At 45.4% G+C, this 25,018-nt stretch overlaps 1 protein-coding gene and 1 non-coding gene across 8 annotated transcripts in view; one reads left to right on the forward strand and one right to left on the reverse strand.

Moving 5' to 3' along the window:
- Positions 1-25,018, forward strand: part of LOC144673114 (NACHT, LRR and PYD domains-containing protein 3-like) — a 404,245-nt gene that overhangs the window by 66,059 nt on the left and 313,168 nt on the right. The gene's annotated exons all lie outside the window — the stretch shown is intronic.
- Positions 13,735-13,808, reverse strand: trnai-aau (transfer RNA isoleucine (anticodon AAU)). The gene has a single exon. It is a non-coding gene; the product is annotated as a tRNA-Ile (tRNA).

Consider the following 25,018-nt stretch of genomic DNA (forward strand, 5'->3'; position numbering starts at 1 on the left):
TCAGCAACTAAAATCAACATTTTCTGCAATTCACTTTGATCAGTATCTGAACAAAAGAACTGGAGATGGGGAAAAGGTCAGAGGACATTGAAAATTGGGGGCTTGTCGCTTTAAGAGCCTCAATTTGGGATCGTCCCCTGCAGGGATTTGCTGTTCACGAGCCCACCTTCAAAAAGCAAACCTAGAGAAACATGGGAGGAGTGAGGGTGTTAGTGAGTTTGCTGGGACCGTGCAATAGTTTATATCTGACAGGGCGACTCCCCGATTCATTTCATCGAAGTGAAACACTCGGTCACTGAGAGCAACACACAGCGACCCTAAACCCTAAAACGGCAGAGATTACAACAGGGAAGAGAGGGTTAAATATGCGACTTTGGATCACTCGCTGGCACTGCCCCTGAGTGTAGGATTAATACTGTCTTTGTCTCTGGTACAATATCAGTGAGAGATGAGACTGCATCACCTTTTACTTCTCCAGTTGAAGCTTTCTAGGTAAAACTAGACTTTACAAGGTGTTCTGGAACCGATTCTCTTTTCTGACTGTGTCTCACTGCCTGAACTAACCCTGACTCTGTCTCTCATTCCGCCCTCTCTCGCTTTTCCCTCTCGTCCTGTAAACAAAGTGGGATACACGTACTGAAGGGTCAGAGCACAACATTTGTTTTTTCATGTTAGTTAAATATATGTCTGCTTGTGAATAATTTAATAATGTGAAATTAGATCTGGTATAATCCTACCGGAGCTGTGATGATTTTCAGCCCCTGAACCTGGGGAACAGGCACTGTGAGCAGAGCTGGGAAACTACAACTAACCCCCAAGAGTCCACAGCAGATGCTGAGCGGAGTGGGAAGCCTACCCCGGGTATTGTCAGTCTGGTGAACAGTTTGTCCTGTGAACTTGCAGTTGTGAACATTGTTTCAGAGAGTGTGTGAAAGGGGCTGGCGGGTTAAAATAATGTTCCTGTCTTTCTGTGTCTGCTCTCATCCCCTGATTTCAAAGTTCCCCTTGTATAAAACAAAATGATTTCCCTGTCACAGGGTCACACTGCTGCCTTACTCAGCACTGAAGTGAGAATTAAACGGAAAGGTTTAGCTGATTTTAAAAATTCAGTAGAAAAATAGAGAACATGTCAGCGAATGGGTGAGAGAGTGCGGTCACTGCAGCAATAAAATAGGTTTAATTCGAAACTGAGGCTTTTTCAGCGATGAGACCTTTTCAACAGCAACCATTCTGGTCTCAGAGACAGGAAGGATCTAGCCTGGGACCCTGGACTATCCGAATTTTAATGGCATTGGACAGTTTAACAGCAGAAAGAAACAAAATGTTTCATGCACGAGGACACCAAGATCCCTCTGCATCTCAGAGCTCTGCAATCTCTCGCCGTTTAGATTATGTGCCTCTTTCTTGTTCGCCCTGTCAAAATGGACAACCTCACAATTTCCTACTTGATACTCCATTTGCCAGATTTTTGTCTAATCACGTAACCTGTCTGTATCCTTACGTCCTCTTCACAAGTTACTTTCCTACTACATTTATGTCATACCCACAGAAAGATTGAACTAAAATGTTCCTGTTCAGGGAATGTTGTGAATGGGGAGATATTCCCGCCTGGTAAAGTTTGAAAGCGATAACAGAATGAACCATAATTTATACAGGATTTAAATCACCTGGTGTCCTTCTCCTGCCTTCTCCCTGTAACTCTGCACATTGTTTGTTTTCCAATCATTATCTAATCCTCCCTTGCTCTGGACAGGAAGTGGGAATGCAGCCTATACCTGGGAATGTGGGTATCAGAGGAGAGGCCTCTGCTCCTCCCGGCCACACATAGTTGGTCACATTAAAATTCCTTTGTGTGGCCCAGAAGCCACTCCCCCAGTACCTGCTACTCCCAGGGGCATTTCCACTTCCTGTGCTAGTGTGCGCCCCATTACTGCTTGTGACCGGTAAGTGAAGCAATTCCATGTGGATCGAGATTCAGCCGAGAATGCGAGAGATTGGAGCCTCAGGCCCGAGCCGGGAGCAGCCAAAAAGTCTAAAAGCGGGATCGGAAGAAAGGTGAGACCGGAAACATGTGGATCCCGAGAGAGGGAGGAGTGATGAATACAAACCATTATTGTGATATTGGGGAAGAGGGGGGAGTGAGGCCAGCATGGAGATGGGGGAGGGGAGAATCAGGCCAGCATGGAGATGGGGGAGGGGGGAATCAGGCCAGCATGGAGATGGGGGAGGGGGGAATCAGGCCAGCATGGAGATGGGGGAGGGGGGAATCAGGCCAGCATGGAGATGGGGGAGGGGGGAATCAGGCCAGCATGGAGATGGGGGAGGGGGGAAACCAGGAAGACATGGAGATGGGGGAGGGGGGAATCAGGCCAGTATGGAGATGGGGGAGGGGGGAATCAGGCCAGCATGGAGATGGGGGAGGGGGGAAACCAGGAAGACATGGAGATGGGGGAGGGGGGAGTCAGGCCAGCATGGAGATGGGGGAGGGGGGAATCAGGCCAGTATGGAGATGGGGGAGGGGGGAAGTCAGGAAGACATGGAGATGGGGGAGGGGGGAAGCCAGGATGACATGGAGATGGGGGAGGGGGGAGTCAGGAAGACATGGAGATGGGGGAGGGGGGAATCAGGCCAGCATGGAGATGGGGGAGGGGGGAGTCAGGCCAGCATGGAGATGGGGGAGGGGGGAATCAGGCCAGCATGGAGATGGGGGAGGGGGGAAGCCAGGATGACATGGAGATGGGGGAGGGGGGAGTCAGGAAGACATGGAGATGGGGGAGGGGGGAATCAGGCCAGCATGGAGATGGGGGAGGGGGGAGTCAGGCCAGCATGGAGATGGGGGAGGGGGGAATCAGGCCAGCATGGAGATGGGGGAGGGGGGAAGCCAGGATGACATGGAGATGGGGGAGGGGGGAGTCAGGAAGACATGGAGATGGGGGAGGGGGGAATCAGGCCAGCATGGAGATGGGGGAGGGGGGAGTCAGGCCAGCATGGAGATGGGGGAGGGGGGAAGCCAGGATGACATGGAGATGGGGGAGGGGGGAGTCAGGAAGACATGGAGATGGGGGAGGGGGGAATCAGGCCAGCATGGAGATGGGGGAGGGGGGAGTCAGGCCAGCATGGAGATGGGGGAGGGGGGAATCAGGCCAGCATGGAGATGGGGGAGGGGGGAAGCCAGGATGACATGGAGATGGGGGAGGGGGGAGTCAGGAAGACATGGAGATGGGGGAGGGGGGAATCAGGCCAGCATGGAGATGGGGGAGGGGGGAGTCAGGCCAGCATGGAGATGGGGGAGGGGGGAATCAGGCCAGCATGGAGATGGGGGAGGGGGGAAGCCAGGATGACATGGAGATGGGGGAGGGGGGAGTCAGGAAGACATGGAGATGGGGGAGGGGGGAGTCAGGCCAGCATGGAGATGGGGGAGGGGGGAAACCAGGAAGACATGGAGATGGGGGAGGTGGGAAGCCAGGAAGACATGGAGATGGGGGAGGGGGGAAACCAGGAAGACATGGAGATGGGGGAGGGGGGAAGCCAGGACGGAATAGAGATGGGGGAGGGGGGAAACCAGGAAGACATGGAGATGTTTTATTTTGGGAGCAGGGGGTGAGGGTGAGGGGGAGAGGGGGGGATGAACTGGGTTAAAACAACTATCCTGATTTTTTACGGATCTTCTTTGAAATAAATGGTCCGTTAATCTGACATTTCAGAGAGTAAGGGCCGTCACATTGAGAGAATTCTCACATTCATCCTCCGAATGTGATCTTTAGGGAGACGGGGCACATGACTACTGCAGTTTGAAACCTCCTCCACATGATGAGGCCACTAGTAATGCAGCACTCGGCCCTGTGCTGAGTCAGCCTGCATGGTGCACCCTGGGCTAGAAATTGGACTCCCTCTGCTTTCTGGATGGAGAGCAGAGAAACAATGACCACAGGTCAGTCCCCACCTCAAGGGGTAAAAAACAGAAAACGCTGGAAAAGCTCAGCAGGGCCAGCAGCATCTGTGGAGAGGGGAAAACACAAAGTATTTTGCTTTCACCCCAAGGAGACCTGCAAAACCCCAGCACATTCAGGAGATGCTACTCGCTACAGGTTTTTATCTGAAATGTGGCAATCACTTCATCCGTTGTAATGCTTTATTCAAGCGTTATTTTTGCAGCCTTTCTCAGTCCCATCCCCGGATACAGAGAGATGTTTTCTTTAACTTAGTTTAGAATGGACAGAGTGTTTCCATCCAGCTTGATTTCCAATAATTACACCTGGTTGAAAAGGGTTTAGAAACACCTGCATCCTTATAGAGATCACACAAAGTGATCTAGCCACACCAATCCTTGTCATAAGCTGTTCCGAGATGTATTTGCTTCCCGCCACTAATTTTCAGTCTTCTCTGACCATTGCTGCCATTCTGACCATTGACCATTCTCACTCCCTCAGCTGGTACTTTTCAGGCTTTGTCCGCTTTTATTACCATCGCTTTCGGCCACATCACGACCTCTCGGCTGGACATCAGTGACCTTATTGCTGCCCAGCACTCGGCGCCCCCGGCAGATCCAGCCGCAGTGACCCGAAAGTTGTGTCTGGTTTCCTGGATCGCGGAGCTGCTGACCAGGATTGAGCCGCTGTCTGCCGTGAGCGACCAGAAGGATCGAGAGGAAGGGGGGAACGGGCCCGGACAAATGGAAGGGACAAGGGAAGACCTTGGAGAATGTTTTGAAAATAAGCGTTAAGATGTGTTATTCATTTTCCTCTCTTGTTACACACAGAAGGCCGCAGTGAACTTAAGCCCATTTAAGGGGTAAAGACTAGGGAATTGAAGCGGCCTGGGGACCTGCCAAACAATGTCGACTGTAAAACGGCCAGAAACCGGGGTGGAAATTCACCCTGCGCCATTGTTTCCTCGATCCTTTTGTTTGGACGGGCGAGTATTGGTCAAAGGCGAACATTTTATAATGAACTCAGGTACATGATTTCCGTTCTTGTCTGCACAGCGCAGCACAAGCAGTGATCATGGCGCCGTTACACAGGCAGATACTAAAAGCTGCAGAAATATGACAGACAGAATCCTTTAAATCAACCCCATTCACTGTGATTGACTGATTTCTGAGACATTGCAATATCACTTTTTCATGTTAAAGAAGGAGCTGAAGGCCGCCCAGCACACTGTGGACCTGCAGCTGGGCGCTGCTGCTGACCGGGCTGCAGGAGCGAGCGCACAGAAGGTGAAGAATGTGAAGACCAAGGTCAGTGTGCAGCCTCCTGCTGCTGGACTCCATGGCAATGGTGCTGGCCCTCCACAGGGAAAGGGAAAGCAGTGTCATTCACCCGGGCCTGGGTTGTAGACGAGCCGACTGCTGTTTGCAGGGTTAATGGCCAAGCTGGAGGATGAGGAGGAGGAGGAACCACCTACAGCCAGGACCGTGTCAACCTCCACCAGCGGCACCGAGCGGTGGTCAGCATTGGTGAAAACCGACACTCTGTACAGTGACAGCGGAAAGGAGCCGAGTGAGGCAGCCAGAGGGAAGGAGGAAAGGCAGCAGGAGGCTGAGACTCAACGTTTAGCCCCCGGTCAGAATGAAAACAGCCACATCAGGCCAATGAGACACAGAGCCCCTCAACAGCTGTATTCACAGCCACATTCTGCTGGACTTCACTTGGTAACAGCTGAACTCACATGGGTGTGTAATGCACATGCAAGTTCCAGCATCGCAGATCGAACACCACTTTACCCAGATCCAGACATTCCAGTGGTCAGACAGCGAGTGTGACAGGCTGAAATGGAAGCCCTGAGGTAGGAGAATGTTATCCGGCGTGTAGAGAACGATAGACCGCGGGCCCAATTGAACAGCTGGACCAAGGTACGAGCATGTCCTCTGTGTGACAAGCTGGGTAAGAATTCCCTGTCCCATGCTGCACCCCACAAATCAGCAGCTTCCTGTACAGTGTGTGATTGCCGGGTCCCTGCACATTCTGATGAATTGTTTGAGGCGCCTGAAAACAGATTTGTGTGAATAGAGATTCTGTCATTGAATGTAGTGAAATTCACGTGGATCATCCCCACGCGATCCCCGCCTCTCCGCCCTCTCCACGGCTGCAGAATTTATAGCCCTTGGATTTGTCTGGGGAGCAAGATAAAGTATTCTGCGAGTTTCCTCTTTCCATTGAAACTGTGAATCCTGGAAAGTTCATGCGGGACATTTTTTGGTCCATTGGAGGGGAAGGACAGTGGCAATTGACAGCAGGTCTGAAGATGAAAAGTGGGTGAGTGTTTGTGGAACCCTCCCTCCATTATGTGAACTTAGGTCAAACTGAGAGGTCACATCATGTTCTCACCCTCGACTTTCCCGAGAATATGCTCACAAGCAATGGATCAGGGAGAATGGGGGCTACATCAATGAATTGGCCTTTTTCTCTGGTCATATCACTGGATTAGTAATCCAGAGAGGCTAATGCTCAAGGGATACAGGTTCAAATCCAAGTACGGCAGCTGATCGAATTTCAAATCAGTTGAGAAATTCTGGGATATAAAACTAATTTAAATAATGCTGACTCACATTAGACTATCATCGGTTGTTGTAAAAAAAATCAGGTTCATAAACATCCTTTAGGGGTGGAAATCTGCTGTCCTTACCCAGTCTGGCCAGCAGAAATGTGGTTGTCTCTTAACCATTCTCAAGGGATGGGGATGCCGGCCTTGTCAGGGATGTTACAATTGGGAGAATGAAGAAAGTCCTTGTTCTACCGCTCTGTAAGGCATATAGTGGCCTGCCTAGTTCAGCCTCGAAGCTTTGAGTTATTCTTGTCTCCGGGTTGGGAATTTAAATGAGAAATCGCAGCGATCAGGCTTTGACTCGCTCTTTATGATGGTTCAATGTCCATCATTGAAACATTTTTAAAAATATTTTGCAAACAGACCAGCAGTTATTCCCAGCATTATGCAGACCTCAGGGGGTAACTGCCAATCAACCACACATGAATGCCGAAATTACAAAGTTGCAGGGCCCTCAAGAATCCATTTTCACACAAAGGATACCTGCTGGAGGCAGGATTGAAGAATGGGAGTGGGAAAGGAGATTTGAGGCAAGTACAATTCACTCAGGAAATGAAATCACATTGTCTAGTTTTCACATCCCATCGTATTTTAGCAGCAACACACATTTGCAGCCATCGGACTATCAGGGTCTCAAATTAATTCCCTAACTTTCAGAACTCTGGGCACAAGAAGGTGGAACTGCAACATCGTCAAATGTGTTTTGTAGCACCGGAATAATTGGAGACTCTGAAAAATTTAGAAAACAGAAACCTGGTTATAAGCCGCCTGGTGCATGCACTCTTCACTAGTGATGTCCTGCACAAGTCAAGCTGCAGGGGCGCAGCTTCTACAGCAGACGGGAGGAAGCCTTTACCCTTGAAGGTCATTGAGACAGTCAAGGGTGAGTGCATATATCAACCAGTAACCAGGCATTTATAAAGCAATTGAATGCATTGCATGTAATTCCCAGGAGCTGCTGGGTGGTGAACTAAACACCCGGTCTGGGTCCAAATGTTTCACTCAAAGAGCCTCTGTCTTGTGATTTTAATAAGCGAATGCGTTACCTTCTCGGAGTTCATGAGACAGCACCATCGACAGGATGGAGAGCCAGTGACGGGAGAGACAGAGCTGAACCGAATAATAAACAGCTGCTGCACAAATGCAAGACGGCGGCCCAGCAGGAGGCTGGACCCAATAATGAGAGGGGGCGGGGGGATTCCCCCGTCACTGCAGGGTGAACATAAATATATTCAGCTTTCATTTTAACATTTGGGTATTTTTTTCCCCTCATTGGGTTCCTGGTCGGGAAATGTTTCAAGAGGAAAAATAAATCCCTATCATTATTAAAAGTCCCAAAATGGGGTCAGAAGCAGTGTTATTTTGCCAGGATTTGCGACAAAACAGATAACCTGAATTAATGACATTTTCATTGTCTCTGAACTCTCTTAGACTTTCACTGCAGGTACAGGATTTACATTTTTTCGTCAGTCGTGCGCATTATTGAGCACAGGCGTGTGCCGTGCATTTACTGACAACTCCCCATATTGGCAACTTCCCTGGAAGTTTGGTGTGAGTGTTACATCCGCGGATCTCACTGGCCGTCAGATTTTCCCATTGCTAAACCGAGACATTACACAAAAGAGGAATCCTTCACGATATGAACGTGCTGATCGGAGGATAATTCAATTTCTTTCATTCTACAAATCTATCAATTTGTGGGCTATTAAGCATCATAAGTTCCTGACAGCAATTGAACAACAGCGACTTCAATCAGAAGTCTCGGAAACAACTGATGGAAGCCCCCTCCAGTCCCACATTTTGCCACTTCAGCATTTTCATTTGTTACTGAGTGACGTTAACCTCAAGTTTCCCAACTCTGTGCCAAAATTCAGCAGTTCCTCGTAAGTATAGTGGTTAGTATCCCCGCCTGTCACGCGGGAGACCGGGGTTCAATTCTCCGACGGGGAGTCAGCGTAGTCCTATGATCTTTATTAAGAGGAAGCACACGAAATGTCTTGGGCATTGTTTGATATGCCGGAGAGAGTGCAGATAAAGAGTTGGTCTCAGCGACAGGGAGATTCAGGAATAGCGGTTGTTTTTAGAGATCCCGGAATATTAAAGTTCCTTGAGAGGAAAGGCCCTTCGCACCAACAGTCTGTCGACCGTTCCCTATGTGTCCGAACAACCAACGCTGGCTCTTTCACGAAAACTGGGCTGAATCGGAATTTCAGTGAAATCAGGGAATTGACAGATTGAACCCAGGACAGCTTTATAAAAGAAGGTATTTTAAAACCGAGAGGAACCGGCCACAGTCGATTTAGTAAATAGTAAAGACTAACGAGGCAGAATTCATTAGCAATCTGTCAGTAAACGCGCATCTTGGTAATCTGACAGTAAACGAGTATCTTGTAAACAGTGAGTGTAACATGACAGAGCAACTTACATTATAACATCTGCCACCATTTTATTAATTTATTAAACGTATTTTTCCCTTTATTTCCATTGCTTTTGGACGGCAGCATTTCAGGATCCTGGCATTCATCCCCGCCCCTCGTAACATTTCCTTTCTTATCCCATTGCCTCTCCTTCAGTGAACACGATGATTCTCCTAATTCCAGCTCTATTTTCTGGTCTCTGCACTATCAGCAGCTCCTTGGCACAGATGTTATTTTCTCTTTTGATCTTTCATTGACTAAAATTTGAAAGATGGTGAAGGCCATTCATATTCCTCTCTCTTCCTCGTCGCCAATCTTTCAGTTTTCTTCCTCTGTAAATCTGTTTGTTTCTTGAACTCCCTCCTAACCCTCTTCAATTCCCGACACCAAGCCACCGCTCAGTCCCTACATTTAACCCACTGACTGTTCCTTTACCGAGATCTTTCCTCATCATTGCAGGAGGGATTCGATACATTTTTTGTAACCTTGAAAAAGTAAGATTAGCTCACAACTATTCCCGCTGACTGGGAATCTCGGACCCAGTGCCACCGTCAAAGATTTAAAGCCAGAGTTTTTACCGAGGGAATTAGAAAAAAGAATTCTACACACAAAGTGTGCGAGAACTTCTGTACACGACAATTCATCTGCGTCAAATGATCATAGAACAAATTGCAGGACTGCAACCTACAATCTTCTGATAACCTTGCACGACACAGGGAAGTAAAACGCCTCATCTAATAGGCCCTCCGACCACAACATCAACAATGCAACAAATATCATGTCTTTTTCCGTAACGTTCAGGAACCTGAATCAGAAGGTAGAGAGCGCCCATTGCCCCCGTGTCTGATCCCCTCCTGAATCTGAGTTATCATATTTTCTGTGAACATTGTTTGTTATTGTGTTGTCTAAACACTGAACCACAATGAACTCACCAGGATCCCAATACTGGAGTTACTGACAGCTGTCACCTCTCTCAGTGTTAAAAGACGGGAATCGGGCGGAATTGGGGAAAACACATTTCCTGGGAGACCGGATCCTCAATAAACTACCGGGAGGGGGAGAGTCAGGAATAGAACAGCTGTGACACTCCGCTTTGTTCACTGACTCTTCATCCCTCTCAGTGAACCCAGTGCCAGGAATTATTGATATTAATGGTTCATGAACAGCAAATATCCTGCAGGGAATGATCCAAATTGGGCCACTTAATGGGGCAAATGTCAGCTTTAAAGGGTCTCAGTCCTTGGCCACAGTCTGGGACATTTTGTTCAGCTTCCGATTACAGTGAAATGTCAAAAGTCCCGCAGTGACATAATGTTCCAGAGATACAGACACAGTAACAATCCTAATATTGAACAATAATGGCTGACGCTGTATCCATTTTACCCCCAATATCCCTGATAAAACTGCATGATATTAGACAGAATGACAGGCTGTTATGAGATTGAACACTCAGTACTTGAACATCCTAAACATCGGCCAATTGCGGCCCTGCCTCAGCTCATCTGCTGCTGAAACCCTCATCCATACCTTTGTTCACTCTAGGCTTGAATATTCCAGTGTTCCCTTGGCCGGCCTCCCATCTTCCACCCCACACATACCTGTGCTCATCCAAAATTCTGCTGCCTGGAACTTCACCTGAAAACATGAGAAAAGTCCGCTAAACTGGAAGACGATGGAAACAAAATCCGCGCCAGGGCGGGAACCCTAGTGAACATTGTTAATGATCAGTTTGTTGATCACCCGTTTTTGCAAATTTGTTCAGTTGCTGAGAAATGAACATTTGTGTTCCTAAGCAAATCAGAATGGCATATTCTCCCAATAGATCAGCACAGAGACCGCTGTTATGCTCACTGTAGCAGTTTTCACAGTGACATACTTTGCTTTAAAATTCTGGCCATAGATCGCTGACAGTGACAGTGACAATTGAAGATTGGAAATGGAGCTAATTTGCGAATGAGAAGTAAGGCGGCCACTTCAGTGCTAACTTATGACGGGTGTTTCAGCGCGAAATGACGGAGTGCCTGTTCAACTTAAAGTTTGGTACAGCCATAACAATGACAGTGTTGGAGAGGAATTAATGTGTAAAGACTTTGCTGAAAGTTTGCTATTCTAATATATGAAGAACATGAACAGTAGATCTGCTGTTTCCAGACACCATATAGACAGAGATACATTTGGAAAGGCCGCAGTTTCTTCTGGCGATAATCATGATTGTCAATAGGTTCGCCGTAAGAAAGAGGGAAACGAGGTCAGTGATAGCGACAGCTAGAAAAATATCACAGTATGTAGGGGGAATGTTCAGATGTGCTCGACTGAGAATTATGAACCTTGATTCTTTCCTATCATTCATGCAGACACTTATTCACAAGATGAAAACAATACACGCTCAATATCCTTCCAGTACACTTCTTTGAGACAGTATCAAGGCAGCAGGGGGCGGGGGTCACTCGGATTCTGTGTCTGGAATGGTACCGAAGAACGACCCAAGGACCATCGACACTCAGTCCTTGCTGACTGACCGCGCACCAGCCGGAACGTTGGAACTATCGTATTTGTAAATTCAAAGCTTCAGGTTACCAGCGAGCTGGAAGGGAATGAGTTTCCCCAGAGCTGCCTCATTGTCCCGATCTTCACAAAGCTGTTCAGCAACATTAGCGCTCCCCTTCTGAATGTTCAAAATATTCCGCCGAAAGCAAACCTCAAGCTGAAAAACTTCTCGCCCTCAACAGGCTGATATCTTATCCAATCTCTCTTTTTCTATTTATTACATGCGATATGGATGTGCTTCCACGACCAGCATAAGTTGCTCATCCGAAATTGCCTTGAGAAGGATTGCTAAATTTACAAAGTGAAAGCACTTCAATCATTGAAGTAAAATTAGTTTTGAGATGTTGCACTGTCCTCAGGATGATGCAAGTGAAGCTTGGAATTGGAACTGAATTGCGAATGAGAATTAAAACGATCACAGTGTTTACAAATTATGAGGGGTTCTTTAGCGAGAAATGGCCGAGTGCCTGTTGCTTTTTAAATTTGGCAGTAAAAGCCGGGGAAGTTGCAAGTGCAGGAAACTGAAAGATATTTCCACCTGGCTCTCAATCAGCGGCTTTAGGCGATTGGAGCAAATTGTGGAACCAGTAAATGAGAGAACAAATAACAGGCCGACTGCCCTCGGTGATTTATAAATCTATCCCAGTAACAGTCATACAGCAAAACTACTAAACCGTGGGGAGAGCTCACAGTTATTTTGCATTGAGTTTACCCTCTGCTGGGTGATTTCGTGGCTAAATTGTCTGAATCTGAGATTGGAATTACGGCAAGTTAGACGGGAAAACATTGGTTTCTCAGCGACCTAGTTTATCTGTCGCTTACAAGTAGCTCAGCAATGAAGTAGACGTTGCGCGGTTCAGTATTTTAAATCGTTCCGGGCATGTTGGAGAATAATTAGCAACACATTAGGAGTATATTGTGCTGCTTTTTTGAAAGACATCTCGAAGCAGCAAATGTTTTTTTGGCCTCGCCAGCAGCTGACTGACTGTTGAGAAATTTGATAATGGATAGACTTTGCTGACAGATGCAATATTTGCGTGAAATTGTTGTGAAGCGAGTTATTGTTGTCGTGTAGAGGACTGTTGATAGCTTCAGTACAATCACTTTATGGTAGGCTAGTATGATTGGTTGCACTGTCGCTTGCAAGTTGTCTCGAGTGAATTTGCCTGCAGCATTGCAGCGAACGGCAGGCATGGGCACAGTTAACAGAGATGTCACTGCTCGTCTGCAAGTGTTCCGCTGTACAGGAGAAAATATTTGTTGCCATGATGTTGACAGGTTTATTGCACAGAAGTGTGAAAAGAAGGACGGATTTGTCAGGACAAGAGGCAGAAATTTTCCAAAGGCAAGAAGTGTGGAAGAGAAAAAGGCTCAACCTGCGATGCCGCAGGAGAACACGGTCCTATTCGAAATCCTATTCCGATGTGACAGTATAGGAATTACAACAGAACCTCGAACAATGGAACAGTAGAAGGACTGCAACTAAACTGGAATAGGGACAGAATTACCACACATCGCCCATGTCTCGTTGTTCAATGGGGATCGAACCCGTGAGCTTTAATGCTATTAGCACCATCCTCTAACAATTGGAGCTAACTGATCAAAAACAGAAAGCGCTGGGAAAACTCAGCAGGTCTGACAACATCTGTGGAGGGAAAGACAGAGATAACATTTCGAGTCCGTATGACTCTGAAGAGGTTTTTCCAGCATGTTTTGTTTCTGTTTCAGATTCCCAGCATCCGCAATATTTTGCCTTTATCTCGGAGCTAACTGGTCGCCAAGCTGCACGTTTCCTAGTTTGATCAAATGCTTTTCAAATTCAGTCTAACAGTGAGTGGAGAATTCAGCATTCTTCCTTCCCTGACTGATCCCACACAGGCTGGAACTCTCGTTTTTGCCCAGTCAAAGCTTCAGGTTACCAGGGAGCTGTAAGGGTATATTTGCCCCGGAGATGCTGAGCAGAGCGTCGTTTGCAAGTGTTCCGTTGTACAGTAGCAAAGCTTTGTTGTCTTGTCGCCAACAAATTTGTGGCACAGAATTGTTAAAAGGACGGATTTGTCAGAACTAGAGGCAGAAATGTTCAAGAAGCAAGAAGCATGGATGGAAAAAAACACAGCCTGCAACGCTGCAGAAGAACTTTTCGAAACGCTTTTTCCATGTGACAGCGGAGGAATAACAACTGAACCGGGTCCGGGCTTTAATTACTTCTAAGTCGAATAAAATACGTTGGCCCGTACGGGGATCGAACCCGCGACCTTGGCGTTATTAGCACCACGCTCTAACCATCTGAGCTAACCGGCCACTCGGTTCAGTTTCCCTAGTATCTGTTTTTTAAATTTAACGGGCAGTGAGTGGAGGATTCCGCAATCTTCCTCGCTGATTGATCGCGCACAGGCTGGAAATCTCGGATTTGCCCAGTTGAAAGTTCAGGTTACCAGCGAGCTGTGAGTGTCTGTTTCTCCCAGAGCTGCTGAATGATCCGATCTTCACAAAGCTGTTCAGCAACAGATACGTTCTCCTTCTTGTCAATGATGAAAATAATCTGTCCAAAGCAAACCTTAAGTGGCAAAATCTCTCGTCAATAGGCTGGTATCTATGCAATCTCTTTTCTATTTATTTCATGGGGTGTGGGCATGTCGCGCATGATCAGTGCAAGTTGCTCATTCACAATTGCCTTCGGAACGATGCTAAATTATATAAAATATATAAACACTTCAAACACTGAAGTAAAAATAGTGTGGAAATGTTGCTCTATCTCAAGGATGTTGGAATTGCAGCGTGTGGATTTCATGGCGAATTAGGAGGAAACTGCTCACAATCGGGCAAACTCACGACGGGAGCTTCAACGAGAAATTACCGAGTGCCTGTTGAAATTTATATTTGGTGCTATCATTCGCGGGAGCTGCAATGTCAGGGAACTGAAATATATTTCCGCCTGGCCCTCAATCGATGACTTGAGGCGATCAGAGCAAGTTGGGAAAGCGGTAAGTAACAGGGCAACTGCCATGTGATTGATGTATTTACCTGATTAATAGTCACACAGCAGCGCCGCTTCACAAGCCTCAGAACAACATTGTGGGGAGAGCTCAATCTCGTTTTGCCTCGGGTTTACCCTCTTCTGGCTGTCTTCATAATGAAGCGTTCGAGATTGGTTGAAATTAGACGGGGACGGTATTGCCAGTCAGGGATCAGAAGGAAGTTCAGGACCGAGAATGCACTGTTCTGCCTACAGTAGGAGGTACTGCACCAAGAACCTGCTCCAGTTAAACAGAAGTGACAAGGTTTGGACCAGGCACCTTGAAAGAGCGGGCATCATAGACTTGGGAGGTGAAGATCGAGCAAGATCATACCTGTTATATACTCCAGAAGGTACAATCCGCCGGAACAGGATTCTCCTCCTCATCTGTTGAGTAGAACCTCCTGTCATACTTTTAAGTTAATCAGGTAGACACAGTCAAGTGGGTGTACCTACATCACATCCATTGCAGCGGTTCAATAAAGCAACTCAGCACCACCTTATCAAGGGAAATTGGTGATGGGTAATAAACACCGGCCTAGCCAGCCGCCTGCCAAATCCCATGAATCAATTAAAAAATGTGCCAGAAAGAAAGGATACTCTGATTTTTCAACTCCAAAGCAATAAAGCTTGCCCAAAACAACTGGGCCTACAACTCTCCAGATGTGACCAGAACAAGATCTGGTAGAATTGTCAGGCCTCCAGACTGTCTGGATTTATAAAATTATGGGCTTGAAAAAGGAGAAAGGGTAGCTGTAAAATAATATTTTACTGCAATTATGTTGGGTTAAGAGTGGAGGGAACGGTACTGCGAGTATGTTCGGCATAGCAAGAGTTAATGTGAGATTGGAGAACAGCACTGCCCACAGCGTGATAGAAAGAGTGACATGACAGTATACCTAAGATAGACAGGTTAGGGCATGGGACAGGCATGGTCAGGAGACTTGAGTAGATGTCAGCATGAAGATAGCTCTTAGTCTGGCCTATAGTTTGCCCACAACCACACAAAAACACACAGGCACGTAAGCACACATACAGAGTTATGTATTGCCAACAAACAGTTATTGTTCAACATTACAAGCCTCTGAACATCTTTGTGAGACCTACTGAACAGAACTCTTACAACACAAATTATCCAAGTTTACTGACGATGAAAAATGGAGGGAAAGTGTGTGTTGGAGATAACGCAGAAAATTTGCAGAGGGATATGGATGGGCAGAGTGTGTGGGAAAGAACAGGGTAGGTGGAATACAATATGCCGAAATGTAAACAGTTTCAGCTCGGTAACAGAAACTAGGAGAAATAAGTTCTACTCAGATTATGCGGGACATTGCTCAGCTCCTGCCTGTTGCACTGAGGCAAGTTCGATCTCAATGTTCAAAGCGTCTATGGGACGTATTTTCTATATCTCAAAAGGGGGTTTAACGGTGGGCCGCCTCTTTCCGCCTCACCATTTGATTGTGGAAAATTTGGGGAGCAGTTAAGTTTGCTGAAATCCGTAATGGATGGTGAATTGAGTGAAGCCTTCACTAGTGAATTGCGGGCCGTTATCGGACACCACCAGGTCCAGGAGGCCAATGGGCTCTCCAGGTTGTTGGACTTGTTGTTGAACTTTCCTCGGACTAAAATTTTATTCCTTCTTAAATTAAAATAGGTATCGAAAGATTTCAGAACAGCTTCAAATTTACCCGGAGATTCATTTATTCCTTGGCTCACAATGACGTCATCGGTTATCGGACCTTCTGATTACAAAAGTGTTTTCAGTTGTTCAGCCTCTGTCCCCTTACCTAACCCTAAAGCTATCGTATATCTTTGAAAAATGCCCGCCAACGCCACCAATTCTGCGCCTGATTTGCCCCTTGGATCAGCAAAGATCGACCTGTTAGCTCTGCTTTATTATCCATGGCTGTTTTTCCTTCAGCAGAGGGGAGTTCAGATTTACTTGCTGTTGCACTTTTAAAGATGACTCTGCAGAAACCGTTTAGTTCACTTCACCCCGCGTATTTTGGGTTTTGGCGGGCTCCAGCGGCGATGTCGGACCCGACCTCAAAGTGATCTATTTTCTTTGCAGCAAGTCTTTCAATCGAATTGGGTCTTCTCGCGAATTTCCCAGAGTAAAGTCTTCAATTCATCAAAGGTGATTTCCGGCTTTCACTGAGGCGTCAAACGTTTTTATTTCAACGGTTCTAGGCCGCCGACTCTGGACTTGGGCTGGGGGCGGTGATTGAAGAAATGGACTGTTCTGCCTGATTAATGCCCTCAATACTTTTAAAGACCCGTTCAGCCTTTGTACCGATTTTTAAATATTATTTAGCTTGCTCGCCCTTGCGATCTGCCTCGGTTATCTGACTCTGTATTGGATGGGGATTCACAATGCCCGCGACGGGCTCTGCTGGAGTCCTTCAGCTACACAGTGGATTTCTCTTCTGCCCTTGAGCCTCCAATTCTGCAATGGGGTTTCTTCTTAGGCGATCTCCACCTGTGCTCTTCAGTTCTGGTGAATTCGTCAGGTCAGGATGTGGTTCCTTTAGTTTCTCAGATTTTGGGGTCTTTTCCCAGCTTGTCTTGAGTTCTGGGTTCGGTCATTAGTTGCTCCCAAGTTATAAGGGTTTTGTCCATTGGTCTTACGAAGAAAGTTCAACTGTTGAACAGTCACTGTTTATTGGTAACACACGGCAATATACATAGGCACCAGTATAGCCCAGACTAAGAGCTATTTCCATGCAGTTTTCTACGCGAGCCTCTAGTTCACGTCTTTCCGATGCCCGAACCTGTCTATCCCAGGTCTACTGTTATGTGACTCTTTAGATCACACTGTGGTGGTGCTGTTTTCCAGTCTCACATGAACTCTTGCTGTGGGAAACATCTTTATCCTACACTTCGAACTAAGTTCCATCATCTCAGCCATTAATATCGAATGTACATAGCTGAGACCGAAGTATTCATCCATCCGGCACCCCACTAATTACAGCCTGCCAAGGTGAAAATGTCACTTTTCTTCCTACTCTCCGTTGTCTGTCCATTAGCCAATTCATTTTCCATGCTAGTATTGACGTCAAATCCCATAATTCCTAAGTTTGTGTAAGAACCTCTAACGATACTTTAATGGATGCTTTCTGAAAATCCAAACTTAGTTAATTCAATTGTGTTCCCTTTATCCTCCTCATAATTACATCCTCAGAAACGCTGATAAGATCGCCGTAATCAAATTCCCCTTCACAATCTTGTGTTGAGTTTATTGAATAACATTATGATTTTCCAGGTGTTCTATTAGCACAACCCGAAAAGAAAGGAAAATCTCATTTTGCCTGGCAGTGATTTTGAAGCTAACAGTTCCCCGTTTTCTTTCTTATCCCCTTCCTAAACATCTGGGTTTGTTACCTTCCAATCCTTGGGAACTGCTCTGGATTCTAAGTAATTCTGAAAGGTCGAATCCAATACATCTGCTTTCATTGCAGCTATCTCTTCTGTCAAACTCCATGTTGCAAGTGGAAAGATCTAGGAGATTGCTTGCAACTTACCCCCATTAATGTGTCCAGAAATGTTTCTTTTCTGGTACAGATTTACACAAGTTCAATATATTCACTTGATATTTGGTTTCAGGTTTATTCCGAATCGCTTTTGAGCCAAATCCCCATTCCCCATTATAATTCCACGTCTCTCTGAGTCCAAAGGGTCAATGTTTACTCTCACGATTATTTTTTTTTCATCTGCATAATTTATAGAAATGTTTACAAACTTTTTTTTAAAGTTAGCAGTTGGTGTAATATCATATTCTGTTTACTGTATCCTTGTAAATTGTAGATCCTCTTTGGCTGAAATCTAAAAGCTTAAGAACCTCGCAGTCTCTCTCCCAGAGCTCCATACATTCATCCTCATTCTCTTGGGTGAAATCGGATGTGCAGTATTCGTTCAAAACTCTACCGATGCCCTCTGGCTCCACCCATAGATTGGCCCTTTGCTCCCTAATGGGCGCTACTCTTTCCCTGGTTATCCTCTTCCCATTGATATATTATAGAATATCTTGGGGTTTCCACTTTTACCAGCCAGAGCTTTCTCATACCGCCTCTTTGCTCTCCTAATTGCTTCATTAAGCTTCAACCCTGCACTTTCTGTACTCCACTAATTATTCCGCTGATTTGCTCCCCTTGTACCTGCTAACAGCCTCTCCTTTACATCTCATCATATCCTGAAAATCTCTGGCCATCCATGGTTCTCTGGGCTTGTGGCTCCTTCCTATCACTGTATAGGGAACATATTGAGCCTGTACCCTCCCCATTTCCTATTTTTAACGCCCCCCACTACTCTTCTGTAGATTTACACACAAGCGGCTGTTCCCAGCCTACCTTGGCCAGATCCTGCATTATTTTACTAAGACATTTTATTTTTAAGTTTAATACTAACATCCTCACTGTTTACGTTTACAAACTTCTGTTGCCTGCAATTTCTGTTCATAACATAAATGTCTATGTTAGTTCGTGTATCATAAAGAGCAATATCCTAATTTCGATCACTGGGGAATATCACGTTAAACTCTCCTCCAGTCAGAATAACAACCTTTTGCCACTTTTCTCTGCTTTCTGTCTCTTAGCCAACGACATATCCACACTTGTTACTGCCCCTTTAATCCATGGGGTTCGATTTATATAACAACATAATTTAAAGTGAATTGATCGCACTGTCTTCATGCACATTTTATCAATATCATTCTCTCAGGAGCCTTCTTGGTCCTGAGACAAAAAAAAACTCCGTTCAGTTCATCACATTTGATTTTCCATCAAATGTTCTGAGATTAAGGCCATTTGAAAACACCTTTTCCTCACGAAGAAAGTTGAGAGTTATCCTTGATTAAGGCCTCAAGTATTTTCTTCCCAGAATATATAATTCAAAACTTTCCTCAGTGTTTTTAGAACATTCATCTGACTGCTTTGTAGTTCCAGGGTTTATCCCTTTAACCCATTATAAACATGGCGGAACATTTACAAACCTCCAGTCCTCTGACACCACTCCCATATCAAAGGAGGACTGGAAAATTATGTACACTTCCTACCCTATTACCACCATTCGTTACTTCACGGACCCTTTTACATCCCATCCAGGTCGGATAAATGTTCCATTTTTTTTAATGTAAAACGTGTTGGATTGAAAGAGGTTAATTGAACCTGTTTGTTCTGTGACTGTAAGCAATGTCCGTCTCCACGGGTCCTAATTGTGACAATGTAGGTCTTCCCTCTTCAATTGTTAGGGGGCTGTGTTCAAAGTGTGATCTCATTGTGTCAGCATCGCCTCCCACAGTAAAAGGGAAGAGTGGCTCCAGGGAGAGGGAGAGGAGAGATCAGAATCTGAGAACCATCGATTGAAATGTTCCAACAGTAGATCATAATCTGAGAATTATAGTTTGGAATATTCCAAAAATGTATCAGAATCTGAGGACACTAAATTGGAGTGTCACAACAGTGCATCACAACATGCGAACAATAGACTGGAATGTTGCAAACATGGATCAGAACCTGTAAACAGTAGATTGGTGTGTTCCAACAATGGATCAGAATCTGAGAACAATAGATTGGAATGTTCCTGCATTGGACAGGAGTTATTCCTATCGTCTTTACATGCTTTAACCAGATTGGATACCTCTAACATGGCGGGTGCAATTCGTAATTTTGGTTATTCAAGCAGGTTGCTATCCCACACTGGCAATTGTTGGTGTCCCTGGTAATCCCTCTGTCCAGTTCATTATTCTGTAAGTCATGCCTAACTCTATTGCTATTCATGTCTTTTAAAATTTGGAGAGACTGAAGCCATTCACTTCAGTTCCATTCACTAAGTCCATCTCCTGTCAACCAGCTCAATTTCCATCTCTGGCTGGTATCTGAGGCTGTTCACAAGCTCCATGATCCATTTGGCCCTGAGCTGATTTACCACCTTATATTCTTGCAATCCCCAATTGTGCCCACGACCACCTCTATGATGTAAGAATTTAAGAAACAGGAGCATGAATAGACCATTATGCCATTCAAGGCTAGTCCACCATTCAATAAAATAATGGCTGACCCTTGACTTCAACACCATTTCCCTGCACTACCCCCGTATCCCTTGATGATTTTAATATGTAGAAATCCATTGATGTCAGCTTTGAACAGTTTCAACAACTGAGCCTCCAAAGTCCTGTGAGGAAGGTAATTCCAAAGATTCATCACACTCTGATTGAAAAAATAAATCCTCCTCATATTCCTAAATGGCCTGCCCCAATTTCTGAGACTGTACCCCTTGCTGTTTAACACCCAGGCATGGGGAACATCCTTTCTACATCTACCCCGTCGAGCCAGGGAATAAATTTCTATTTTATTTGATCTTTCCTCATAAGGCAATATCTCCATCCCAGGAATTATTTTGGTGAAATGTCGTTGCACTCCCTCCATGACAAATATATCTCTCCTTAGGCAGAGAGACCATAACTGCACACAGGTACCGTCTCACAAACGCGAGATATAATTGCAGTAAGACATTTTTACGTCTACACTCAATTCCTCTTGAAATGAATGCAAACATGCCATGAGCCTTCATCATTGCTTATGGTATGTGCATGCCGCACGTTGCACCCTTTCTCCCTTTGAAATTCAACCTCTCGCTATTAAAGAAATAGTCTACATTTCTGGTTTTTTTCCAACCAAAGTGTAATCGCACATTTCTCCACTTTGTATTTCATCTGGTTTTTTTTTTTGGCTATTCGATTAGACTCTCCAAATCCAGTTGATGTTCCTTTGCCTCCTCGTCACAACTCACAGGTCCACCAAATTTTATGGCATCAGCAAACTTGTAAATATTACATCCAAACCGTCGTTTTAGATTGTGAAAGCTGGGACCCAATCACTGATCTTCGTGGTACGCACTAGTCATTGCCTCCATACCTGAAATTCACCAATTTACTCATATCTATGTTTTCTGCCCTTTACCCAGTTCCAAATCCAGGCCAGTATATTCACCACAACAGTATGTGCTCGAATTTTGTTCACAAAACTATTGTGCGTGACCTTATCAAAAGTTTTCTTAAATGGACCACACTCATCAGTCGCCACCATATCTATTCCGCTCTTTATATCCTCAAATAAACTCCAACAGTTTTGTTAAACATGATTTTCCTTTCATAAGTCCAAGCTGACTCTGCACAATCATACCTTTTTCTAAGTGCCCTGTTATGACACCCTTTATAATAGACTTCAGCATTTTCCCTGCTGCTGATGTTAGGCTCACAAGTATGTAGTTCGCTGTTTTCTCTCTACCTTATATCTTAAATAATTGGGTTACATTTGCCAACTTCCAATCTGCAGGACTATTTCAGAGCCCATAGGTATTTGAATGATGACGACCAATAGATCTACTGTCGGTATAATCACCTCTTTCAGCATTCAATGTTAGAAATACATGCAAATATGTGAACATATAAATCAGGGAACAGTAAGTCACCCGGCCCTTCAAGACATTCGACAATTTCATTGCCGACCTGAATGTAACCTCTCGCCTACCCCCAATAACTTTTCACCCCATTGTTTACAAACAATCTTTGCAATGCCTATAAGGTCAGAAGTGGGTATTTCTGTACCAGCTGACAATTCATCTATTTTATTATGGATTCTGATAAACAGTCCTCAAATCAGTATTTTAACTGCTTTTGTAAACCCTCCCCCTATTTTATGTTCACACTCACTTCCTCCTGCTGCCATACTTAACATTAACATTAAAATTAACAATATCTATATTACAATCGTCATCACTATTATTTATTCACGTGATGTGACAATTTATTGCACTTGTTCTTATTCAGAGGGAATTTAAGAGTCAACCACATTTCTGAGGATCTGGAGTCAAATGTAGATTAGTCCAGGTAAGGACGGCAGACTTCCTTCCATAAAGGACATCAGTGAACCAGATGAGTTTTACAACGATCGGCAATCGTCATCATTAGACGTTTAATTCCAGAATTTTTAAAATATTGATTTCAAACTTCGCCATCTGACATAGTGGAATTTGAGCCCATGCCCCCAGAGTATTACTCTGGGTTTCAGGCGAGCTAGTCAGTGACAATACCACTATTCCAATACGTCACCAAACTTACTGCCTTGTCAGTTCCCTCTTATTTTGACAATCTTCCGCTACATCACCACTTCATCCCTTTATGTAGTTTAACGTGTTCTTCTTCCTGAGTTATATGGCTCGCTGGCATATTGGTCCCAGCACATTTCGTGTGAAGCCCGTCCAAATCGTACAGCCTCACAATCCCCAATACTGTTGCTAGTGACCCGCGAAATGGAAATCACTTCTCCCACACCAGTTTTAAGCCACGCATTCATCTCTGTAACCTAATTTACAATATGCCAGTTTGCACATAGCTTTGGCAATAATCATGAGATAGTTAGATTTGACGTTCTGCATCTTTTCTTAAATTTGGAGCCAAGCTTTTCATCCTCCCAATGCAGAACCTCTTGCTAATGTCAAAGGTACCTACATGCAGCATAACAAGTTTCTCTCCAGCCCTGAGCAGCTATCGAGAGCCCTTGCACAGGGCAGGCAACACAGCCTTCTGGACTCTCAATCTCAGCTGCAGAGAACAGTTTCTATCCTCCAGAATATACAGCCCCCTACTAGCACTACATTCCTTTTAGCTCCCCCCACTTGGATGGCTTCCTTTACCATGGTGCCATGGTTAGCCTGCTCATCCACAATACAGCCCTCACCATTGTCCTTACAAGCTGCGAGAACATCGAACTTGTTGCTTAATTACATGGGGTGAAGGTTCCTCCACCCGCCCCACCACCCATCTTCCCTATTACCTTACCTTCCTGTCCCCCAGTCACAACTTCCTGTCCTTGACCACTGACCAAGTGATGACAAGAACTGACTGCCTTCTTGAAAAAAGTCTCCAGTCCATCGCATTAGCACGCAGGAGTGCCCACATGCTGCAACGGAGACACATCACGCTTTCTGCCATATTTCTTGTGCTAATTGAATTTATTTTTCTGAATTAATTAATATTTGCTGAACTCGCTCTCTCACCAATATCCCTGATTCGCCTTCAGTGCACTCAAGCAGCACTCAAAGACTGCTGTATTGATAATCTCAGTTCTGCACAAGCTCAGAAAACGTTTCTAAACTAGCTACGCAGCAATATCAACCATCAGCACCTCTGTCTCAGGCCAGCTGCTGAAAAAGCCTTCATCTGTGCCTTGGCCAAATCAAGACTCGACTACTCCAAATTTATCCCGGCCAGACAATTCCTCTTACTCAGCTTTATAAATTTGAGCTCATCCAAAGCTCTGCTGTCCCTATCCAATTAATTGTATTCATCTGTCCTTACCCATAATCCTGGAATTTATTATTGTTCTCCTTATTAATTAAATTCAGTGACTGGAAACTTAGTGGAGGTGCTTTGGATGGTATTCTGGAGGTTGTTTTGGGGGCAGCTGCGTATGTTCAAGGAGGACAGGGGATTTGGTGAACGAACTCTGGACGAGGTATGGGGACTGTAGTTACAGTGCATCTGTGTGTGTCACATGGACAGGAAATGGAGCAGCATCTGCAGAGTGGGAAAGCTCTGTAAAGAGGGAGGAGGAGTGGGCCCTGCTTTACACAGCCCATCCCGGGTTTTCCAGGAACACTTTACTAACCTACACCTCAACAAGGAGCAGAGAGTGAGGCATATCTGATTACGACAATGAGGTGGTCAATGAGTTGTGTCGCCGCCTTTAACACGACCTGGAACTTCACACGATGGCGAGGACGATGCTGTCAGTGGCCGTTAAGGTCAGAGTTTCAATGAACTTCCATGTATGCAAAACTTTAAAGACAGGAGTGGGTGACATATCCATTATTTCCCATTATATTGGGAGACGCAACCACTAGGTGACGGAGACCAACTTTGCTGGTGAGGTGAATATATCATATTCTCCGTAAGCAGAGAGAAGCAGGGTGGGAGGTGTTCCCAGAATTTCAGGAATCACGATGGTCTACGCAGGTCTGCTGGTCCCCATGTCAGCCAGGAGATGTATTGGAATTCAAGGAACTCTCACACCAGGCATGCGTTTTTTTTTATTATATATTCATTCTCGTACATGGGCGCTACTAGTTAGTTGCCCTTCAGAAGGTGGTGGTGAACCTTTGTTCCTTTGTACCTTTGGCTTGTGGCTATGCACAGTACATCATATTGGTGAATGTCCGCTATCCTGACATCAGCGATGATGCTTTCATTCTGTAGCAGTCGGCCATTCTCACCATCTTCAGGCCTGCAGGAAGAACAAGAGGATGGCTTCTCGGAGATGACGCCTACCCCCTCTAGTCAAGGCTCAATGCACCCATCCCATAACCACTCCCCACCGCCAAACGAACATGTGAAATTAACACATGTATAGCGAGAGGAATCGAGCCCCAAGGAACATCGTGGAGCAGGCCATCGGTGTGATTAGGCAACGCTGCTGATTCCTGAAACGCTCAGAGTGAA

The sequence above is a fragment of the Cetorhinus maximus genome, unplaced genomic scaffold (genome assembly GCF_964194155.1).
Source record: "Cetorhinus maximus unplaced genomic scaffold, sCetMax3.hap1.1 HAP1_SCAFFOLD_286, whole genome shotgun sequence".
NCBI classification, from domain to species: Eukaryota; Metazoa; Chordata; class Chondrichthyes; order Lamniformes; family Cetorhinidae; genus Cetorhinus; species Cetorhinus maximus.